Consider the following 24,232-nt stretch of genomic DNA (forward strand, 5'->3'; position numbering starts at 1 on the left):
TATTTGCAACCATATTTATTTAAATTAGGCTGATTTTTAAGAGCAGCTTCAGAATTCTAAAAACAGTCTTTCTCTCTAAATTACTGTGATGAAGCATGACGGTCTTTAAAAAAGACCATCATGTTCCATCACAGTAAATGAAGAAGGTTATTATAGTAACCTGCTTTATAAATAAAACAGGTTACCATAATAACCTTACAAATCAGGGTTCCATAGGCAGAAGAATAAGAAGAGAGGAAGAAAAAAAAACCAACAATGCAGTATAATATAGTTAGGAAATATTATCAGAAGCAATGGTAAATTGCATCCTTAAGTGAAAAGATAACATAATCTGGTATAAAATGGGTGACTAATGAAATCAAACAAGAAGTGCAGAAGAGGTGGAGAGCAGTTGCATAAGGAACATAAGACACAAGCTAGGAAAGTAATTAGTAAAGTAGAGGAAGACAAAAAATGGAATCAGAAGAGACCAGTACTGCAATCCAAGGAAAGGATTGCTAAGGAATCGACAACTCCATTGACCTAGCTGTTCAATGAAAGTCTAGCTATTGGGAAACTGCCAAAGGAACAGAAGGAGGTAAGATAGTGCCACTGCATAAAGATGATGGTAGAATGCCAGCATCAATCAGTTTATGTTTCTTCTGTATTTGTTTAGTTTGGAGAAATTAGTGAGATATTATATACAAATTTGGGTAGGTGAGGGTAATAATATCTGTGAAAGTCAGCAAGGGAAATTCCTCTTTCAATAATAAGCTTGCCATTTGTAATAAGTAACGATAGAGGCTGATGAGTAAAAGGTATGTGCTGCTTTATTTTTTGTTTTATTATTTTTTTTTGGGGGGGGGGGTAGTGAATATGATTGGAAATTGGCTGGCTGATAGATATCAGTTTGTGTACATGGTAGCAGTATGAAGGATAAAATGTCACAATTGGGTTTCACATGGCTCAATCCTGAGATCCTTTGTGGTTTAACCTTCATGACAATGATATTGTCACTGAATTAAAGGGAGATATTCAGCAGTTTGCAGATGACATGAAGCTTGGCAGGGTTAAACCATGCATCAAGTTGTCTATGCCCTTTCCTATTTTATCAGTCCATTATTTTAAGTGACTGGGGGGAAGAGCTGCTCTGTGTTAATCATAAAAATTATAGAAACAACTACCACGTTAGAGTAAAACTTCAGTTTAATATAAACCATAATAATCACTCAATGTTTCGACCTTCACAAAGGTCATCATTTGGAGTATACACATATATACAAAGAAACAAGCTGCACTACAATCTACATGGTATACTAAAGTTACATTGATCTGGTCAACCGTTAAAGCTATTGGCCTAACCTCTGGTAAAAAAAAGTCTTAATGGTTGACCCAAAATTCTTCTAAATATATAAAAATCACAAACTTTGATTCCAGATTTCTATGAGAGATAGTTATTATTATTATTATTATTATTATTATTATTATTATTATTATTGTTCCGGGAAACTCCAAGGAGTCGACAGACTCATCGAGGGAGGCCCTAACATCATGTCTGGAACAACTAATCAGCATTCACACAGTATCTATCATATCTTGCCTTGAATTCATTCAAGGCAAGATATGATTGGTTGAGAGAGTTGGGAGAATAAGTCAGTTGCCAAGATGTTACTGAGGTAATGGAATAATGTCACATTGTATTGCTGAAAGCCTGCAATACTAACAACAAATTTTGATTAGAATGTGGGATGCAGTTTGGGCATTCCACATTTTACCCAATATATTGAAATTGTGCTTTCATCTATGAATGCACAATTTGAGGCTAATAAGAAAGTCACAGAATTATGCTCTTCTCCCTCCAGTCTCTCTCTATCTCTATAACTCTCATCATCCATGGAATGCATTATCTGTGTTAGAATGGATGTTATGAGTGTAATAAATCCTTTTAACATATTTTAGGCAAGGATATACTGGACTTATCATGAGACGGTAAATTCATAGAGATTTCTTAAATATGACCTGATATAATAATAATAATAATAATAATTAAATAACAAGAAAAGTAATGGGTTAGAAAAAACATCTACACTAATAGCTGATGAAATAACAACCAATTTCAGTATCTGAACATATATCAAATGTTTAATGTTTTTTTTTATTTTTTGTTTTTCTCTTTACGATAGTGAAAAATACTCACAATCATAATGTTTAAGTGATGGATCATTTCGACAATCTGTTCTTTTTGTATAAATTCTTGAAGCAATGGAGGTGTAGATGGTGAGCTAGTATTACGATTGTTTATTTCCTTGAAGCCTCGTACATTATCATGAATGAAATAAAAATTTTTATCTCTAGGGGGACTCCTACACATATTTTCCTGCAATATACATTAAAAGGTGTTAAAAAAAATAAAGCAAAAGTTTTTCACAAGTGGTAACAAAATTTGAAGTATCTATATTATATAAGTTACATTATTTGGCGAGTTTTTTTTTTTTTTTAGTTTGTTTCGATATAAAATGCAACAAAAGTTTCATTTAAATAAAACTAAATATGAAAATATACTAGTTTCTTCAGCAATTACAAATATCTATGTGTACATACATATAGGTTTGTATATATACACCTACACTATCAGTAGGTAGTTAAGATTTTTTTTATTATGGAAATCATACAGTTGATGCCATATAATTATAAAATTATTTGAAATATACATATCATGTTCAAGCAGCTCAAATTTCTTATATAGGTATCCTCAAGGGAGATAGAGGATAAAATTACAGCAATACATACATTTACAATCTTACTATCAACAGTTTTCTTCCAAATTAATCCATTACTTATCAGGACTTATCATACCCTTAATAACCATACTCTTACATAACTAACTGCCTTGTGTACTGCCTGTAAATTTTGTAATGATGTTGTATGACTTTCTGCTGTCCATGTGTGAATAAACCTGAAACCACAATCACATTACCTCTCACTATCCCTTGTCTTTTCTCTCTCTCCCTGCTTGTCATGCATTGAAAAAAAATTTTTGCATCACTCTTACATAGAAATCCTTTCTATCATGTTACCTCTTTTCTGCACTGACTTGGTTTGCCAAGTGGTTAGTGTATCAGCTCTCCAGACAAGAGGCTGCAGGTTCGAATCCTGCCAAGGGCATGAATGTTTGTGATTGTCCCACTAACCAATTGCCATATGTACTACTGTGACTTGTGTCCTGGTGCAGAATGATCCTTGAAGTCTTTGCACCATAAAAATGAAATTAAAAAAAAAAAAACCTCTTTTCTGCCTATTGAGCTGAACTTTTTAATGTAATACACTAACATAAACCTTCAGCTTATCCTCATGAGGAGTATTCTTTAGACCTATTGCCCTCTTGATCCTCATTTCTGCATCCTATCCATCTCCTGATCCCTAAGAAGACCAGTCAGTGCACAGATGTCAAGGTGTTGTTGCTATATCAGATAACTACTTCCCTATATACCTGTCAACATGCTTTTCATAATCTAGGTAATATTTTGAGCTACTTTTCCTACTTTTTGCAATATGCTTTTTGAACTTTAACCAAAATCCCCAACCATTTTTTTTTTGGATTTTGCAAAGGCATTTGACAGGATACCACATGATAAGCTGATATTTAAGTTGAAGCACATGGGTTTAAATGTCGGTAAAGTCAATTGGATTCAGGATTGGCTGTCTGATAGGTATCAGAGAGTTGTGTATGGTGGAGCAATATCAAGGAGGCAGTAGGTTATGTGGGGTCCCACAGGGCTCAGTACTGGGACCTGTATTGTTTAACCTTTATATCAATGATATTGTCAATGGATTGCAAGGGGGTATATTCAGTTGTTTGCAGATGATGTGAAGCTGGGAAGGATTATTAGTAATAGTGCAGATGTGGTAGCCCTGCAAGAGGATTTAAATAAGCTAGATAGATGGGCAAACGAAAGGGGGGAAGTGTTGGTTTAACACACCAAAATATAAAGTCTTGACATTTTGGGATACATCGATGGGAGGCTGCATACTCGATTGGAGTATGCAGTCTTTGTACTGGAAGAAGTAGGGGAGATGATTGATAGAAAACTGAAATTCATGGAACATATTGCAAAGGTGGTGAAGGTAACCCCGAGGAATGTTGCAATACTGAGAAGGATACTGACATGCAGAGATAAAAAAAGTTATCGTTCCATTGTATAAGACCCATCAGACCACACCTAGACTATTGTTCACAAATTTGGTTCCCATGATTTGAAGGGGATAAAGTAACTGTGGAAAGGGTACAGAGGTGGATAAGGACTGTACAACATTAGTTATGAAGATCGGCTGAGGGAATGTGGACTGCAGAGTTTGGTAGATAGAAGAAGGAGAAGTGATATGATTGAGACTTTTAAACTGTTGAGAGGTAGTTACAGGGTTGACACTGGGGAGTTCTTTTGCTTGGTGGAACAGTAGGAAGGAGCAATGACAAAGGGCAATCCCTGGAAGTTACGAAAAGAAGCTGTGAGCAAGAGGGTGAGGAGTGGTTCATTTGCATGAGGGTTGTTGAACCATGGAATGCATTGCCTGATAGAGCGGTGAGAGCAAGAACAGTCAATGAGTTCAAGGAGTGGTGTGATAGACTTTGTGTTTCCTAGGAAGGACCTCCCACGATGAGTCTTTTGACTCCATGGAAGCCTGAATAATAATAATAATAATAATAGTTAATCAGGACAGTGTAAAGATCTTCCAGGATGATTTAAATAGATTGAAGGTATGGAGAAAATATAATGGTAAAACATATATACACAGTCATTCCTTGACTTATGTCCGTTCGAAGATACATCCGTGATCCCATAATGGTATAAATAACATTTTCTACTATACTTTCGAACAAGACGCAAGTGAGCATAAAGTAGAAAGTTTCTATTCAGCAACATAGCAATAATGCATCATGGGCCATGGCAACAGCGCATTCAACGGTAACCTCCTTCGGCAGTAGGCACGTGTCTTCAACAGTTCCTCCGTTAATTTTGTGTTAGAGAAATAGCTTATTTGTGTATTCATCATTAAATATTTCATGATATTTTGTGCAACATGGCCCTACATGCCCAATCAAAAAATCTAGTGAAGAATCACAGAAAAAGAGGAGTGCAATTGATCTTGAAACGAAGTTGCAAGTTATAAAGCAACATGAAGCTGGTAAGCCCATCAGTGTGATCGCACATGTCTTCAGATTGTCTCATTCTACAATGATGACCATTTTGAAAAATAGGGATAAAATCGTAGAGGCTGTGAAAGGATCTGCTTCCATTAAATTGACGATAGTGACGAAGCAATGAAAAGGTCATATCAGTGATATGTAAAAGCTACTTGCATCATGGATAGAAGACTTGAACCAAAAGCACATATTCCTTAGCACTATGACCATAACCTTTAATGCACTAAGCCTCTTCAGAATGTTGAAGGAGAAAGCAGTGTCTGATTACGACTACAAATTCAATGCTTCTTCCAGTTGGTTCATAAGATTCAAGCAGTGTCTTGCACTGCATAATGTGAAAATATATGTGAATCTGCAAGTGCCAATGAGGAGGCTGCCAAGGAGTTTGTGGAGAAATTGGATAACAAAATTGGATTGGATAAATTATTAGGGAGGAAAATTATTTGCCACAGCAAATATTTAATATGGATGAGACCTCCCTGTTTTGGACAAAAAAGCTGAAGCAGTTCATCCACAAAAAGCTAAAATCTATGCCTGGTTCCAAAGCTCTTAAAGACTATTACGATTCTGTTAGGGGATAATGTGGCTGGATATAAACTGAAATCATTTGTGATATGGCACAGTGAGAATCCACATGCCTTCAAAAACATCAAGATGCATACTCTTCCAGTTCATTGTTGGAGCAATAAGAAGTCATGGATGACTCAAAAATTGTTTGCGGATGTCTTAATCTGTTATATAAGTGAAATGGAAAGCTATTGTGTGAAATAAAATGTAGAATTTAAAATTTTATTAATTCTAGATAATGCTCTGGGTCATCCGTTTTATATAGGTATCTTCACCAAGTTCAAGGTCATGTTTCTCCCTCGAAACAAGGTCAAGTTTATACTTCACTGTATCATACTTCACTGATCCAACTGATGGATCAGGGAGTTCTAGTAGTGTTTAAGGTTTATTATCTATGGAGAACTTTTTCACAAGCCATTTCTGCTAATGAAGGAAATGACCAGATCTCATGCAATTCTGGAAAGCATTCAATATTTATCATGCTATTAAAAATATTGCTGTAGTTTGGGACAAAATGATCTCTCAATGTATGAGTGGCATATGGAAAAAGACATTAAAAAGGTTTATGCACGATTTTGGAAGTTTTGAAAAAAATGAAGACCTTCGTAAATTGAGTGAAGAAATAGTGCGCCTAGCAAACAACCTAAATCTCGAAGTGAATGATGATGACATAGTTCAACTCATAGAAAGCGCTCCTGAAGAATTGACCAACAAAAAATTGGTCGAGCTGGAGGAACAACATGTTGCAGAAGAGGAAGAATGAGAAAAAGAAGAGGGAAAATAGAAACAGGAAGAGGTAATTAAACAATTCACATTGATGGGTCTTGTAGAAATGTTCTCTACAGTTAGTGACGTTCTCAAAATGGCTGAAGACATGAACCCTGATGTTGAATGCTACTTATTAGTAGAAAGGAAAGTATGTGATGTGTTTGCTTGCTGTAAACAAATTTATGATGAAAAGAAGAAGAGGAATAAGCAAAGCATATTGGACATTTTCATTAAAAAAAAAGTTACACCAGAAGAGCTGTAGCCTGGTCCTTCACATAGGTAAGGTAATGAAGATGTGATTGTGGAGGAAGATTTGGGTGATTATTCTCCTATTTTATAGTGGCAGTAATGCACAGTACAGTTAAGACCTGATATAATAGTCCTTAACCTATTACGGTTAAGCCTCTAACACCTATAACTCTGTTGATTTAATGTATCGACTTACATCCAACCGACTTACGTCCTGCCTGATGGAACAGAACCTAGATGTAAGTCGAGGGATGACTGTATATATAAATACTGTAAGCCAAATCCTTCATGAATATACAAACAAACACAGAAACTTTCCAATGGTGTTGCTATAAAACAGGGAGCACAGAGGGTGGGGAAACAGGAGATGTTTAGGCAGTTGAGCTTGGCAAGTGCAAGAATAATGATTGTTATGGGAGATTTTAACTACAGCAGTATAAGCTGAGAAGAGGAAAATGCATGTAGTAAAAAGGGGATGGAATTTCTAGGATTCTTCAGGGAGAAATGTCTTAAGCAACATGTAATAGAGGGAACAAGAGGTTCAAGAGTTTTGGATTTGATCATAGCATCAGAAGAGCTGATAATAAGTGAGATGACACATCTCCCACCAGTTGGAAGAGTGACCATGTGGTTTTGACTTGGAAGATGAATAGACATGCAGTTGTATCAAAGAAAAGGGAATGTATGTGGATTTATAAGGCAAGTGATTATAATGGTCTAGGTATCAAATAGGGGCAGTTCCATGGAGGGCAGAAAGGGAGGCCAGGATATTATTAGTGCTTGGGAAATTGTGAAAGGATATTTGTTAGCAGCAACAGTAAGCTGTATTTCACGAGTAAAGAAGCAGACACAATTTGGTGTAAAGTGGATGACAAACAATATCAAACAGGAACTGCAGTTGAAAAAGAAATTATGGAAGAGATATAAGGAGGGATGTGGAGGACAGATACACGAAGAATAGAAGACATAGGCCAGGAGAGTGACCAGTATGGTGAGGAAGGCAAAACTGGAATATGAGAAGAGATTGGCACTAAGATCCAAAGAAAATCCTAGGGAATTTTTTAGCTATGTGGCCAGCAGGAGGAGAAATGATTGTGGAAGAATGACATTGTGGGATAAAAATGAGAATAGAGTGACTGATGCACAGGACATAGTGGAGTTGATCAATGAGCACTTATTGGAGTATTTCATCATGAAGAAGAAAGTTTTAATACTAGAGGGGTAGGGTAGGTTCGAGGTTTATAGGTGCAAGAGAAGAGTGTGTTCCAAATACTGAGTACTCTGAATGTCTGTAAAGCTGTGGGACTGGATGGTATTTCACCAAGGGTTTTGGGAGAATGTGCTAAAGAACTGACAGCTGCTTTGACCCGGATTTTCAATGAAAGTCTCGCTATAGGAAAGGTACCCAAGAAATAGAAGGAAGGTAGGATAGTGCCATTGCATAAGGGCAGTAGCAGACTGGAAGTGTCTAATTATAGGTTAGTTTGTGTGTCATCGTAGTTAAGGTCTTGAGAAATTAGTGAGGGACAACAGACAGCATTGGGCAGATGGGGGTAATATTATCTGTGAGAATCAACATGCATTTGTTAAGGGGTGCTCTTGCTTAAGTAATATGATTGCCTTTTATAATAAAGTGACAAGAGCAGTTGTTGAGGGGAAAGGCATACACTGGCATTTTTTTTTTTTTTTTTTTTTGATTTTGCAAAGGCATTTGACAGGGTGTCACATGATAAGCTGATATTTAAGTTACAACATATGGGTTTAGATGTCAGTTAGTCAACTGGATTCAGGATTGGCTGTCTGATAGGTATCAGAGAGTTGTGTATGGGGGACAATATCAAGGCAGCAGAAGGTTACAAGTTGGGTTCCACAGAGCTCAGTACTGGGACCTATATTGTTTAACCTTTATATCAATAACATTGTCAATGGATTGCAGAGGATATTCAGTTGTTTGCAGATGATGTAAAGCTGGGAAGGGTTATTAGTAATAGTACAGATTTTGCGGCCCTGCAAGAGGATTTGAATAAACTAGACAGATGGGCAAATGAATGGGGGTATTAGTTTAATGCAGCAAAATGTTTTATTATTTTTATTCGTGACACCTCCAAGGAGTCCGAAGACTCAATGCGGGAGGACACCTACTATACAACGCTCCGTCTCCACTACTACACCGAACCTCTACTACCAATCACCTACATCAATGCCATCTACTGCCCACAACCACCACAGCTAGTATTTTTGTCTGTAAATTGCATGTGTTCTAAAGGGCCGATTTGTCTGTATGCAGGATGAAAAACCCGAGTTTCTGGGTGAAAAACCCTGCTATCTTCATATGAGATCGGCTAACTCACCTTCAATTGAAAAAGTCCATATAAAGATTCCTCCCATCATGACGAGAATCGAACTTAGGACTTTTCTAATCGAAGGGCGCACCATACCTTTATTCTTCCAATTGTGCTACGGAGACATCATGTAAAGTCTTGAAGTTTGTGATACATCGATGGGAAGCTACATACTCGATTGGAGGAGCTATACTGGAGAAAGTCAGGGAGACAAGATATCTGGGTTGATGATTAGTAGAAAACTGAAATTCGGGGGGGGGGGGGCATATTGCAAAGGTGATGAAGGTAACCCAGAGGATTGCTGCAATACTGAGAAGGATGCTGACCTGCAGAGATAGGAGAATTATCATCTCCGTTGTATAAGACCCTGACCAGACCACACTTAGACTACTGTTCACAAATTTGGTCCCCAGGATTTGAAGGGGAGAAATTAATTGTGGAAAGATGCAGAGGGGGATAACAAAGATGGTTTCAGGACATTACAATGTTCTTTATGAGGATCGGCTGAGGGAGTGTGGACTGCAGAGTTTGGTGGATAGAAGAAAGAGAGGTGATATGATCAAGACTTTTAAACTGTTGATTGGCAGTTACAGGGTGGACACTGGGGAGTTCTTTCACTTGGTGGAGCAGTGAGAAGAAGCAATGACAGGGAGTCATCCCTGGAAAGTACGAAAGGAAGCTGTGAGCAAGAAGGTGAGGAGTGGTTTCTTTGCATGGAGGGTGGTGGAATCATGGAATGCATTGCCGATGCAATTGTGCGATAGACTTGGTGTTCCTAGGAAGGACCTCTTGCGATGAGTCTCTTGACTCCATGAATGGCTGAAAAAAAAAAAAAAATAATAATAATATTAACGTTAAACATATTCCTCGTTAAACAGATATGCCTTTGCATATTAATGATGTCCAAATTCACTTAAAGATCCACTCTCTGGAACATTCCTTCAAAACAAATGGTGATATATCATCAAATCTCAAAGTCTTATTAACATCATGTTTGCTCAATTCCCAACATCCCCCTTCCTTACTCACAGTCAATAACCCCACATCATCATCCACTGGTCTGAAACTCGCCATGATGTTCCATTAACAAGGATGAAAGATCTTTATGAACTCATTAAATAACTCAATTATATTCCCTGTAGCAGTTGCCTTATACAATTCTCTCTAATCAATGTCATCCTACCATAATCATTCTTTTTCTTTCTTTCTTTCTTTTTTTTTTTTTTTTGCTTAATTAGTTAACTGCTGCTCATAATGCACTTTTGCTACTCTTATTACCTGAATCACCCTCCTTTCTGTTCTTTGTACAATTGGAAAGTAAGATTTGATACCTTATTTATAATGACATCCTATGATGAGATGATAAAATCTAACACTTTTCTGTTTATTAGAAAGACACACACACACACTTTGGAAGGTATTTACATAAATAATCATACCAGCACCTATCCCAATAGTATGGCATCCTCGAAACACTTACTTAAAAAACTAGGGATTTGTTTAAATGACAAGCCCCCTGCTACCGAACTTATGTACTTCACAACACTTTTTTTACCAATGGCTACAACCCCTGTAAAATAGACAAAATGGTGAATACTCTCCCATCCTCCCTGCAATACATAAGATCATAGCAGAGCTATTCCCATTATTTATATTCAGGGTGTGTCAGAGAAGATAACTAAAATCTTTGCAATTTCACTAGCAACCACCTTCATTAATTAACCTAAAGATCAGTTTCATCCTCTTGCACATTCTAAAGTTCCTTGTGATTACAACTCAGTTCACTCTGGACAAACTGGTATATCTGTTAATATCTACCTAGAAGAACAAAAATTATGTCCACGATTATCTAGCCATCAAATCAGAATGGGCAGATCATGATCTGGACATCCATTTGCAAAGAAGTATGTAAGAAGCCAGCTGTACTACATAGAAATTGCTACGAGGGACATCCAGAAAGTAAGTTCCGATGGACAGTCAGAGAAACAAAAATATACTCACAAAAAAAACTTTATTGGAAATTAAAAGGCCGGAACAGACATCTTTCACTACTTTTCTACATAATTTCTGCAATTGTTCAGGCCCTTATCATAACAGGGCACCAAAAGTTGTATACCTTTGTCATAGAAGGTTGCCGCCAGTGATGCAATCCATGTATTGACTGCTTCTTTGGCCTCGTCTTCGTCTTGAAAGCTGGCCACCAAGGAAAGATTTCAGATGTTTGAACAGGTGAAAGTTGTTTGGCACGAGGTCAGGACTATATGGGGCATGATGGAATTGTTCCCAGCTGAAGGTGGTGAGAAGTTTTTGTGTTACGGCGGCTGTGTGTGGGCGGGCATAATCATGAATCAAAACATGAATTTACTGATGAATTTCAGCTGCTTTAACGTTCCTCACATTCAAGAAATGGATAACTGATCTAATTTCACATGTGGCGGGTGATTCGATTTTCTTAGACATTATAAACACCCACCCATCAAGAAGTGTACGCACTGCGAGGATGTCTGAAAAAGGCAACAACGCCTTGCTAACGAATCAACAAACTCAGCATGCATTGCAATCGCAGTGCTGCAGTGAAAATATTTTAAAACGAAACTTGCTTTCTGGACATCCCTCGTATAAGTGAGATGGATTACTTTTAGAATAATCATCAAGTTATGAAGCACTTTCCCAATGTCAACAAACATAGATTAAATCATATTTCAAAGATCTAGAAGACTACATTCTAAGACCATATTAAGCCCGACTTTTCTAAATTATCTTTTCTTTTATTCGAACTGCTAGATAACACCTTGGTAGGTCATTACTCCAAGTCACTCTACAGTTTGATACGAGTGACCATTAAATGATTACCTAGATGGTTGCCAGCAGTGCGAGGACCTCTACGAGGAAATTGTATTTCCACATATACCCTTTCCTCTTGAAATTATTAGAAGTTCAAGAGACAGCTTGCAGGTGTAGCATGGAATGAGGAGTTAGGTGGAAAGGAGATCAATATTGCTTGGGTGATATTCAAGAAGTATCTGGTAGAAGCAATGCCTAAATGTATTCCAAGGGTCAGAAGGTTAAATTAGATAGATAGAGAAACTACAAGAGTTTCGTGCCAAATACAGAAACTATAAAAGTTTTGGCGGATCCAAGCACGAAATTTCTGAAATAGAGGCCTTTGGCTCTCTATTTCAGAAATTCTTGGTGCCTTTTGTGATGTGACACCTCGTGGCAATTCGTATGGTAAAGTATAACCTCTGCATCACTACTCACTTATGAGACATCAACAAAGGTCGAAACCGATCTGGGTAGTGACCCCCCCCCATAATGTATAACATCATACATGTCCGCTTGGAGATGTGTTTTACATTATGGGAAAATACAAAGGATAGTGATCAGAGCTTACTCCACCTTTACTACGAGTTGCCCCTGTCATGAAAGGTTTGCTTACGCTTGGATACACTGAAACTTTTCATAGTTTCTATATTCAGCACAAAACTCTTGTAGTTTCTCTATTCGGCTTGGAAATAATGTTGGATTCAACATCAACTTAATTTGAATAATTTTGCATTGTCGAAGTGAAGCCTTTGGCTCTCTATTTCAGTAATGATATTAATTAGTCTGTGGGACTTTGATGATATATCACCACATATTTTGAAGGAATGTGACAGATAGTTGACATCTGCCTTGACATATTTGTTTATTATGAGTCTTACATTGGGTCAGGCTCTAAAGGAGTGAAATGCAGGCAAGATAGTATCTCCTCACAAAGGAGGTGATGGAATTCAAGCATCAAATTCTAGGCCAATCTGTGTGTGTCAGGTGTTGCAGGTAAACTTTTAAAGTGGCTGGTGAGAATCAGAAACCAGAATTGGGTTGACAACAATGGTATTATTTTTGATGGAAAGCACAGATTTGCTAAAGGGAGGTTACTTATTATAATAAGTTGCATTGGAGAAGTGAGATGGATACACAGTAATATGTTTAGCTTTTACAAAGACTTTTATGATAGATTACCACATGATAAGTTGATAGTCAAACTAGAGTGCATGGGATTTGATATTTGACTAATGCATTTGATTGGAGATTGGCTGTCTGATGGGTATGAACAAGTTGTGTTTATAGATGAGCAATATCGCAGAAGAGGAAAGTCACTAGTGGTGTGCCTTAGCAGTCTGTTTTAGGTCATTTGCTGTTTAATCTGTATGTTAATGATATCAGGGAAATTTGGATGATGATATTCAGTTGTTTGCAGATGATACAAAGTTAGGAAGAACCACTAGGAGTAGAGCAGATGTTGTAGCCTTGCAAGAGGACTTGAATAGACAGAGTGAACTGGCATGGGAGTGGGAATCCCAGTTCATGTTGCGAAATGTAAGGTTTTAAAATTTATAAAACAAAGATGGGATGTAGCATTTACTCTTGGTAGTGATATATTTGTTGGAGATGTAGGAAATAAGATATCTTGGGGTGATGGTGGATAAGGATCTAAAATTTACAGGATATATTCCCAAAATTGTGAGCACAACACAATGAATTCTGGTAATGATGCTGAGGACACTAAGTTGCAGATGTAAGAAGATTCTGGTTTTATTGTATAAGGCTCTGATTAGGCTATATATGGACTACTGTAGACAGATTTTGTCACCTGGTTTTCAAAAGGATGAAGAGATCTTTGAAAGGTTCCAGATGCAATTGACTAAGATGGTTTCTGATCTCTGGAATGCTTGAATATGAAGATCGGTGTTGAGACAATGTGGTTTACAGAGACTAGTGGACAGGAGGAAGATGAGTGATATGATAGAGATGTACGTTGATAAGTGGTTGTTATAGGATTAACATTGAAGAGGTTTTTCATAAAATGGTGGGAGATTTGGGAGAACAAGAAGTCATTCCTGGAAGCTGTATAATGAGGGTGTTTACAAGGGAGTGAGAAGCAAGTTTTTTGCATAGAGAGTTGTGAATGATTGTAATGCATTGCCTGAGAATATGGCTGTCTGCAGATAATTTGAATGTTTTTAAGGCATGGTTATAATAATCTGTGTGAAAAAGGGAACCATCTAGATGAGTCTGTTACTACTTGAGTCTTGGGATAGTAATAATAAGAATTACTTTGTATAGATTAGCATTGAATGAAAAGGTGCAGTATGAGAGGAGATTGGCTGGTCAGGCAAATCTTATTCAAGTGAAGTCTTCTGCTATATGGCAAGCAAGAAGAAGAATAATTCTGGTAGGTTGACATTGGTGGATAGTCATGGCAAGAGAATGACCAATGCAAGAGATATAGTGGAATTGTTCAATGAGCTCTTGAACATGGCACTAAAACAGAGAGTAATCAGTCTCCTTGCCATAACATGTCCTCAGCACTGCCTCCCACACATGCACCACTATTCAGTTCCTCTTTGGGCACAACCTGGTAGAGCATGTGGCAGTAGGATTATGCACTAGGTGATCAGGAAGTCTTCTGACTTGTTACTACTGACAAGTTTGAGTCCACATCCCATCTGGCAGCTAGCTTGCAGTATCACCATTTTCACTGACATACTCTCAAAACGAAGCAGGTTCTGGGTCTCTAAGTATTTCTAACATGCCCTTGAAGGGTGTTGCTTACAATGCATGGAGTAGAAGGAGAGGGGAGCACAGAAACCAGAACCACTACTCTGAAGGCAAAATATAGCATTTGCCACTTTAGGTCTACAACAGGCAGGGTGGTGGTGCTTTACTGGGTAATGATGGTCCTCCACCACCACCACCTAGCAGGTGGTGAAGCTAGTGCATAATCTACCATCTTGCCGAGTAAAGTTGGCATTTCCTCAAAATAGGAAGGAATCCTTTTGCAGGGGATGCTCACTGTTTTTGTTTGCCAGAGCTACTCTTGTGGAAAGAGGTCATATCACAGGAAGAAGGGGGTTGATTTGACAGGAAAAGGCTAGATTTGCGCACCTCTGCTCATTAGTATAATAAAATTAGTTTAATCCTTTATCCAAGTGTGGGCAAACAAAGTTTGCACCTGAAAGTATCTTCAGGACTGGGGTAAGGTGGTACAACACCAGGGCAACTCGTTGCAAAGGTGGAGTAAGCTACAAACACTCCTATCTCAGTATCCCCTAAAATGCAAAACACATCTCCTTGCAGATATGTCTAATGTTATGCATTAAGGGAAGGGCCACAACCCAGACTAGTTTCAACCTTTATTGAGGTCTCTTCAGTGGGAGCCAGGCTCAAGTGGAGATACCAGGCAGAAGCATTAGCAGGTCATCTCCACCTATAGGAGTTGCCAAATGGTGTGCCACCCTTTTTTATAAATTACTCTGGATTTAGAGAAAGATGTTGAAAGTTTATTTTTCACTTGGTTAGAGTATAATAAAATTAGTTTAATCCTTTATCCAAGTTTGGCAACTCCTATAGGTGGAGATGACCTGCTAATACTTCTGCCTGGTATCTCCACTTGGGCCTGGCTCCCACTGAAGAGACCTCAATAAAGGTCGAAACTAGTCTGGGTGGTGGCTCTTCCCTTAATGCATAACATTAGACATATCCACAAGGAGATGTGTTTTGCATTTTAGGGGATACTGAGATAGGAGTGTTGGTATCTTACTCCACCTTTGCAACGAGGTGTTGTACCACCTTACCCCAGTCCTGAAGATACTTTCAGGTGCAAACTTTGTTTTCTCACACTTGGATAAAGGATTAAACTAATTTTATTATACTCTAACCAAGTGAAAAATAAACTTTCAACATCTGCTCATTAGTAGCCAATAATACTATATTGTATATAGTATGTTATACAATATGCAACAACGTATATAATATTGCATATTATATATTTTTGAGTAAACTGTATCACAACTTGGAATGAAACTGTGCTTTTTTTTTTTTTTTTTTTTCATGATAAACATAAATGTGTGATTGCTTGCTATGCAATTTTAAAAAATATGACAACATGACTACTAAGATAAGACAAAAAAATTAAATATGTGTCATTCACCATTGTGCAAAATTTTTTATGGTTTTTCATATACTTACAGGGCTCCCTTCCCTGGACGGCAACTTTACTGGACTTACAGGCTAGGGTCAGGTTTAAAAATAATAATAATAATAAATAATAGAAATACTGAAATAAATACAAATAAACTAGTTACACATACACATTGTAACACATCACTATTACATTTTTATGGGATAGCTATTCTCACTGTCATCTCAATGATGATATTTGCTATTTTTTAATTTCAAAAATCAAGCATGACAATAACTTCTCATTATGTAACAAATTAAAAAAAAAATCTTTATTAATTTCTATAAGAATATAGAAAGCATCCTATATACCAAATGCTGTATAGGCTTAATTGTTGGTCGTTATTCAGGACTTGAAAATGTGTTGCTGGTTTTCTAACCAATCAACAGAGCACAAATTATAAATGTAGTACAAGCACAGCATTTAACTGGATTGCATCTGAAAATAACTAATATCCTAACAAGGTGTCCTGTAAGGATGGATAAAAGGAAGTTAATTTGAAGAAGTTATAGTCTTAGAATGTTTGTCTTCCTTTGGCAAATTAACATTTGCCTTGAAAAATGCAAAAATACATCTGAGATCATCTATATCACAAAGTCATGACTGGAAGACAAAGGTTCTAGATATTCCTTCATACAATATTAAATGGAAGAAAACAACTGTGCTATATAGAAGTTGCTGTAGGTCTGAGAGCCTATTTTTAGAATGAACATCAGCTACAAAGTATGGTAATACCCCTCATTACGATGCTTTGCTTTACGACAATCCACTCATACAGTGCTCTTCAATTATGACCAATGCCCATTTATATGGTGCTGCATTCACTCATATGATGCTTTTAGTAACATGATGCTCTCATCAATTAACCAATGCACAGTTTTCGTGGGCTAAATGTTTGTTCATGGCATCATTACTTGATGCATCTCTCTCTCTGTGTGTGTGTGTGTGTGTGTGTGTGTGTGTGTGTGTGTGTGTGTGTGTGTGTGTGTGTGTGTGTGTGTTTTGGCATTTCGTTATAAATTATCAAGTGTTTATAACTGTTATTTTATTGTTGTTATTAATGGAAGATAAAATTCTAAGCAAGGGTGCTGTTGCTTAAAATGAAAAGAAGAAAACATAAACTTATTGCACTGGTATCTAAAACCTAAAACACTATTTATAAAGACTGTAACTGCAAATTCAGATGAATCAGCTTGTGGCAATTTGTATAACTGAAGATTTCAAGTAGAAAGTGGGGTATACATTCAAATTTTTGAATTCCATGCAAAGGAGTCACATGGTACTACTCAACAGGATAAGCAAAAGGCTATGCTAAGCGAACTGTTTGATGGAACCTCTTTTCATGAAGGAACAAAATTGCAAACTTGGATATCTTGTAATCTCAAAGACATCATATAGATGATTTCAGAAGGGCAAAAATTACTGGAAAGCTTGAAGAAGACTGCAAAATTACTGATATTGCTAGAGAATCTCACATAATGTTGTATTCAGGTTCTGAGCAGCATTTCAAACCAATGGGACATGTTTCCATACATTTGCCAAGAGTCTGGAAACATGTCCCATTCCATAGTAGTTCCCAAACATATTCCCATTCCCAAACATATTCCATAGTAGAGCAAGTCACCCTTGCTCTACTATGGAGCATGGTTATAACAGCAAAACATAATCAATGCACAATGGCAGGCCAGCTTGCAAGTTAGCTCCATTCAAGCACAGATATGCAGATATCTTGAAAAGCTGTGGCAAGATATCTGCAACAAGCAGGCCTATACGTCTTTGTCTGCATCCCTTTATCCACAACTCATCATAGAGCACGTTTCAGTGGTGTGTTGTATCTATAAAAATTGGGCAACACATCAATGGGCTAATGTACTCTTTACAGATGAGAGTCATTTTAGTCTTTCCTCTGATTCTAGATGATACTTGATCTGGTTTGAAAGTGGCAGGCTGCTTAACATCATGAGAATATTCTTGATGAAAGGGATAGTTACGGCAGTACTGGGGTTGTGGCATGGGGAGACATTATGCTTAATAGATGCTCTGAACTACAAGTGCTAGAAAAGGGGACTATGTTTTTCTTGCATCAGCAGTATAATGGCTGTTGGGGAGAGCATGTTGTTAACTGCAGGGAGCGAGTTACCATCGCCTCGACGCGAACATGTTCAAACATTAAATTATATATTTAGTTTAATCCTTTATCCAAGTGTAAGCAAACAAATTTTGCACCTGACATATCTTCAGGACTGGGGCACCTCGTGGCAAAGGTAGACTGACTTCACATCACTTGCCTTAATATCCCATAATGCAAAGCACATCTCCTTGAAGACATGTATAATGCTATGCATAATGGGAAGGGTCACTACCCAGACCGGTTTCGACCTTTATTGAGATCCCTTCAGTGGGAGCCAGACCCAGAGGTGATACCAAGGTTGAAGTAATATAGAAGCCATATTTTCCTATACCAGTTGCCAAAAGGTGTCACACTTCCAACATCTTTCTCTAATCCAGAGTTATTTAATAATGTGTGAAAATATGACTTCTGCATTACTTCAACCTTGGTATCACCTCTGGGTCTGGCTCCCACTGAAGAGACTTCAATAAAGGTCAAAACAGGTCTAGGTAGCAACCCATCCCATAATGCATAGCATTATACACGACAGCAAGGAGATGTGCTTTGCATTATAGAATACTAAGGCAAGTGCTGTGAAGTCAGTCGACCCTTGCCACGAGTTGCCCAATGAAGATACTTCAGGTGCAAACTTTGTTTGCTTACACTTGGATAAAGGATTAAACTAAATATATAATTTATAGTCTAACCAAGTGAAAAAAGTTCCATTGTTCAAACATTTTTCATGTGTGAGATATATGCAAAAATTTTTAATGTCTTTTTTTCATGAAGTAAAATCAGGGGGTGAGTTATACTCAAGGATAAGTTATATTCGAGTAAATACAGTAAGCATTACTCAACAAGTTGACATCCTTCTGCTGCTTCCCCTACTCTGCTGGGAAGAAAATATTTAGCCAAATATTTTTGGCTAAATATTTTTCTCGCTACCATTTTTTTTTCAAACCAACATCATTAAAATCAATTTAACAATACAATAATCAATTTTACACTAAATAATATTATAAATTTATATATAAATAAATATTATAAATAAAATAAAATATTATTTATAAAATTATAAATAATTATTAATAAAATATTATAAATAAATATGTTTATTATAAATTTATAAACAAAATAAATTAATTAAGTTAGATTAATTTTCTATTAATTTTCCCCTATTAAAAACTGCCTATCATGTCAGCAAGTTGATTGGTTTTTGACACACACCGCCATGTCAGCAACCTGATTTGCAAATTTTTGGCACACACACATAAAAAAGGTTTGCCAACACTGGGACAGAATAAACAAAAGAAATGTGGAGGATATGCATTATTAAATCACTTAAGGAATTGAACAACGTAGATACGAATATAAATTAAATTACACTTTAATAAATATTTCCGATATTTCGGCAATGCCACACTGTCATCTTCAAAAGGAACTTACAAATAAAGGCACATGCATGTAGGCACTACAACACAGTAACTGAGAATGTAGAGATGAAGCTATTGTTCTCCTAAAAGTCCTGATGGTGCCTTCTAGTGGGCTAGGTAGGTGTTCTTGGCCATTGGGCTGAAGGTCTGCTGATGTAAGCCTCCCAAATTTGGGGCAGTCGCATACATCCAAATTTGTTGAGGTTTAGAGAGTTTCTTAGGGCTAAGGCTGATTCCATAAACAGTCTTTCGAATTTGTATTTGCTACGGTGTATTACTGTAGCTTTCTTCCACCGTATTCTGTGGCGTGTATCCAGAGCATGGTCTGCAAGACCAGAATGGCTGTACTTGTGAAAACAGATGTAGTCCTTATGATCTGAAATTTTGACATTCGCTGTCCGGCCTGTTTGGCCAAAGTAAGACAGTTTACAGCTGCAAGGGACCGGGTATACATCAGGTAGGTCTAGGAGAAGTGGTTAGTCTTTAATGGAGCAGATAAGGGATGCCAATTTTCTGTATGGCCTGTAACAGGCGGTCAGGTCATGTTTTTTTAAGATTTTGTTAATTTTTTCCAAGGTGCCTCAAATATAGGGAATGGTGATGGATTTAGAGAGCTGAAAATAATGTATAAAGCTGTTGAATAACATCGAAAAATGAAACAGATTGTGGGCAAGACATTGCTGCATCTTCTACAACTAAATTTAAAGAATGGCAGCCACAAGGTATGTAAAATGCTTGGGGATTTACTTGCTGTAAATGAGCTTGAATACCTTTATTTTTCCTTCGCATATTGGACCCATTGTCATAGCCTTGTCCTCTAATATCATTAATATTTAATTTTAAATCTAAAAGCAACTTAATGATCTTATCATATAATGATTCTCCTGTAGATTCATTGATTTCATAGAATGAAACAAAATGTTCTTGAATAACTAAAACAGACTCTGGAAAGACTTTTATTGGGATTATATTGATCAAGTGCATATAATAAACAACTAAGTTTATTATACTAAGTTGTTATTTAGGAACGTTACGTTCCTAAATAACAACAAGTGATATCATCCACGCTCTATGAATGTACTGTACACGCTCTGTTCTTTGTTTAATATAATTGGAATCGTTTGATTATGGTTTGTAACAGTTTTTTACTTTTTAGTGCTGTACATCAGTTATGTACCCTGAAGATGCCAACAGACTTAGTTGGTGAAACTAGTTGGTATAACTCAGTTGTTTATTATATGCACTTGATCAATATAATCCCAATAAAAGTCTTTCAAGAGCTTTTTGGTCAAGAAAATTAAACGTTTTTTTAACATAAAATAGACACTGTTAAATCTATGAACCATAAAGTAAAAGAAAGTTGTTCTTTGTGACTAATATCTGGGGTGCAATCTAAAATAATTGAAAAGTATTTTGCTTGGCACGCTTAACAATATCATCGCAAACAGCTGATGCCAAAAGAGAAATTATTTCGTTTTGAATAGTTTTGCTGCAATATGTTACTTTTATTGGGATTATATTGATCAAGTGCATATAATAAACAACTAAGTTTATTATACTAAGTTGTTATTTAGGAACGTTACGTTCCTAAATAACAACAAGTGATATCATCCACGCTCTATGAATGTACTGTACGCGCTCTGTTCTTTGTTTAATATAATTGGAATCGTTTGATTATGGTTTGTAACAGTTTTTTACTTTTTAGTGCTGTACATCAGTTATGTACCCTGAAGATGCCAACAGACTTAGTTGGTGAAACTAGTTGGTATAACTCAGTTGTTTATTATATGCACTTGATCAATATAATCCCAATAAAAGTCTTTCAAGAGCTTTTTGGTCAAGAAAATTAAACGTTTTTTTAACATAAAATAGACACTGTTAAATCTATGAACCATAAAGTAAAAGAAAGTTGTTCTTTGTGACTAATATCTGGGGTGCAATCTAAAATAATTGAAAAGTATTTTGCTTGGCACGCTTAACAATATCATCGCAAACAGCTGATGCCAAAAGAGAAATTATTTCGTTTTGAATAGTTTTGCTGCAATATGTTACATGGGTTTCCTTCGACAAAATATGACGTACATGTCCATGCATAATGACATCATATTTATGCAATAATTCTACCAAACCCAAAAAATTGCCATTATTTGGAGTATACAACCGATCTGATGAACCGTGGAAAGCCAAATTATAGGGTGATAAAAATAATATAATATCACACAGCCTTTTCAATACATTTTTCCAATGCTCTCGTTCTTTAACAATGACTGACTGCATTTCTTCATCTATTGTTTTATTTTTTTGAAATCTCGTATTTGTTTCAACCCATTTGAAATAATTTTTTACATGTTCTGGTGAATTTTCATGACTCTTTAAATAATCATTTATATGTTTCCACTTACAATGACCAATTGATCCTAATGCTGAAGTTACTTTATTAGAGTAAAATAACTTGCAGTAAATACAAAATACTTTGTTGGCACTCACTGAATAAATAAGCCATTTTCATAAATATTTTTCACCATTTGGAGTTATTCTATAACACATTGATGCTGAAAAACAATTATTTCTGTGTCTCTGGGATAAACGAAATCAGCGCTTTCATCTCTGGTACATTCTAATAAATCTGAAGATAAAATATAATTGCGAACTGCAGAGTTTAATGGGAAAGGCCATATAGCAGGATCGTTATACTGAAAAGTATTTTTAGAAATGTTCTGCATGTTTTCTTTGAAATTTGTCACTTTTGAATTTGAAATTTGCAAATCATTATTTTCATTTTTTTGATCTTTTTCATTTAGACTTATATCATCAGAGTTTAATTCTCTAGAATTTTCATTACGTGATGCATCTTCTTTTATTGAAATGTTAAAAGAAGCAGAGTCAGGTGAAGATGAATTTGTTGATTTTAGGAAGTTAGTTAAATATTTTGCACTTTTAGAAATATTTCTTTCTTTTTCTATTTTTCTTTTACGGTTTTCTGCTCCGGATAATTTTTTAGAAGACACTTTGAAGGGTTAGAAATTCCAAATTTCTATGATTAAAAAAAAAAATTAAATTAACAATAAAAGGGAATTTAATAGTAAAATAATAAAATGTAAAACTTACCACTAAATCACCAATATTATTATAAATTTCAAGGACAGGCAAAATAAAACAAAAAGAAATACATAATTTCAAAACACATACAAAAAACACAGAATGGACAAAGATGAGCTTGTATAATTTCTAATTTAATGAACTAACACCTAAAATAAGAATCATTATGGAGAAAGCCTTTGTTTGACAACTTTTCTGAGAGAGTTTTAAATTAGTTAATTGGTTTAGTCAATGCCAATGCGCCATGTGTCGTACCAATATTCAACCTTTTGCGCATGCTTCCACCTTGCCTACTGAATATCATATACATTTTTGATTTGTTTACTAAACTTTTATAATTCGAGCTTCAATTAAAACAACTTTATAGTACATGGTATTTTTAATTTAATTTCTTTGCGATCCATCCTGTCTTAAATATTTAAAAAAAAAAAAAATCGCACATAATGAATAGTGATGATGACCGTTATAAAATGAAGTCTCTGCTATCTAGCAGTGGTTTATTTTACTGTTACCGTTTATTGTTGCTATCAATACATTCTTCACTCTCCCTATAGACTTTTAATAAGAAATAAGACCCTATTTCACCTTTTCAAAGTTGCATAGATATAAGGTTCTATTGCTGCCCTTAGTTTTGGCACCCCTTACATTTGGTGCCCCGGGCAGCTGCCTGATCAGCCCGCCCCTTAATCTGGCACTGGTTGGGAAAGCAGAGATGAGAAGTGTTTGAAGAAGTCAAGATTTGAGTAGGTGATGTTTTGCAGAAGGTGGAAGTGAACATCACTAAACTTAGAACTGAGATCACATTTGTGAAATGAATTTCGAAGATTCTGTGAAGTTTGCTTTTGACCACATGGCTCCACACATTCATTATGTAGGGTTTGGGATCAGGTTTCCATGCTGGTTACTTACAAAGTTCGATTTTCAAACTAGTATCCCTTCTTTATTTTTTTTTTTCATGCTGTGTATATATCAGATATGGCCAGGCTCATACAATTGATGCAGGATTGGTGCCTTCCAACTTTGAAATTTTGAAAACAGCAAAGCTGACTGGTTTCTCAAAAGGTGAGATATCACCAGTGTTTAATCAGTGGAAAAATAATCCACATTGCTTTTGTCTAAGAGCCGTAACAGTAGCCCTAAGACAGTCTGTCAGAGTAAAGATATCCATTGTCTGAGAAGGCTTGTACAACAAACAGAACTTCCTATGTGCATCAACTGGCCAAAGCATTTATGAGGACAGTTCCTGACTCATATCTCACTGAACTATGCACAGGGAATTGAAGAGGATTGGTATTGCAAGTGGCATGCCCATATGAAAAACACTAATTTCCACAAAGAACTGGTAAGTTTGTCTACAATGGTGTTAGGAACACTGTGACTGGACACTGGAAGAGTCATGGTACACCTTGTTTTGTTTGGAGGGTAGGCAGAGAGTTTAATGGCAGCCCCCATGAAGCAATGAACCCAGCTTACCTT

Source organism: Typopeltis vanoorti, chromosome 12, assembly GCF_054136105.1.
Source record: "Typopeltis vanoorti isolate ZY-2024b chromosome 12, IOZ_Tvanoo_1.0, whole genome shotgun sequence".
In the NCBI taxonomy this organism is placed as follows: Eukaryota; Metazoa; Arthropoda; class Arachnida; order Uropygi; family Thelyphonidae; genus Typopeltis; species Typopeltis vanoorti.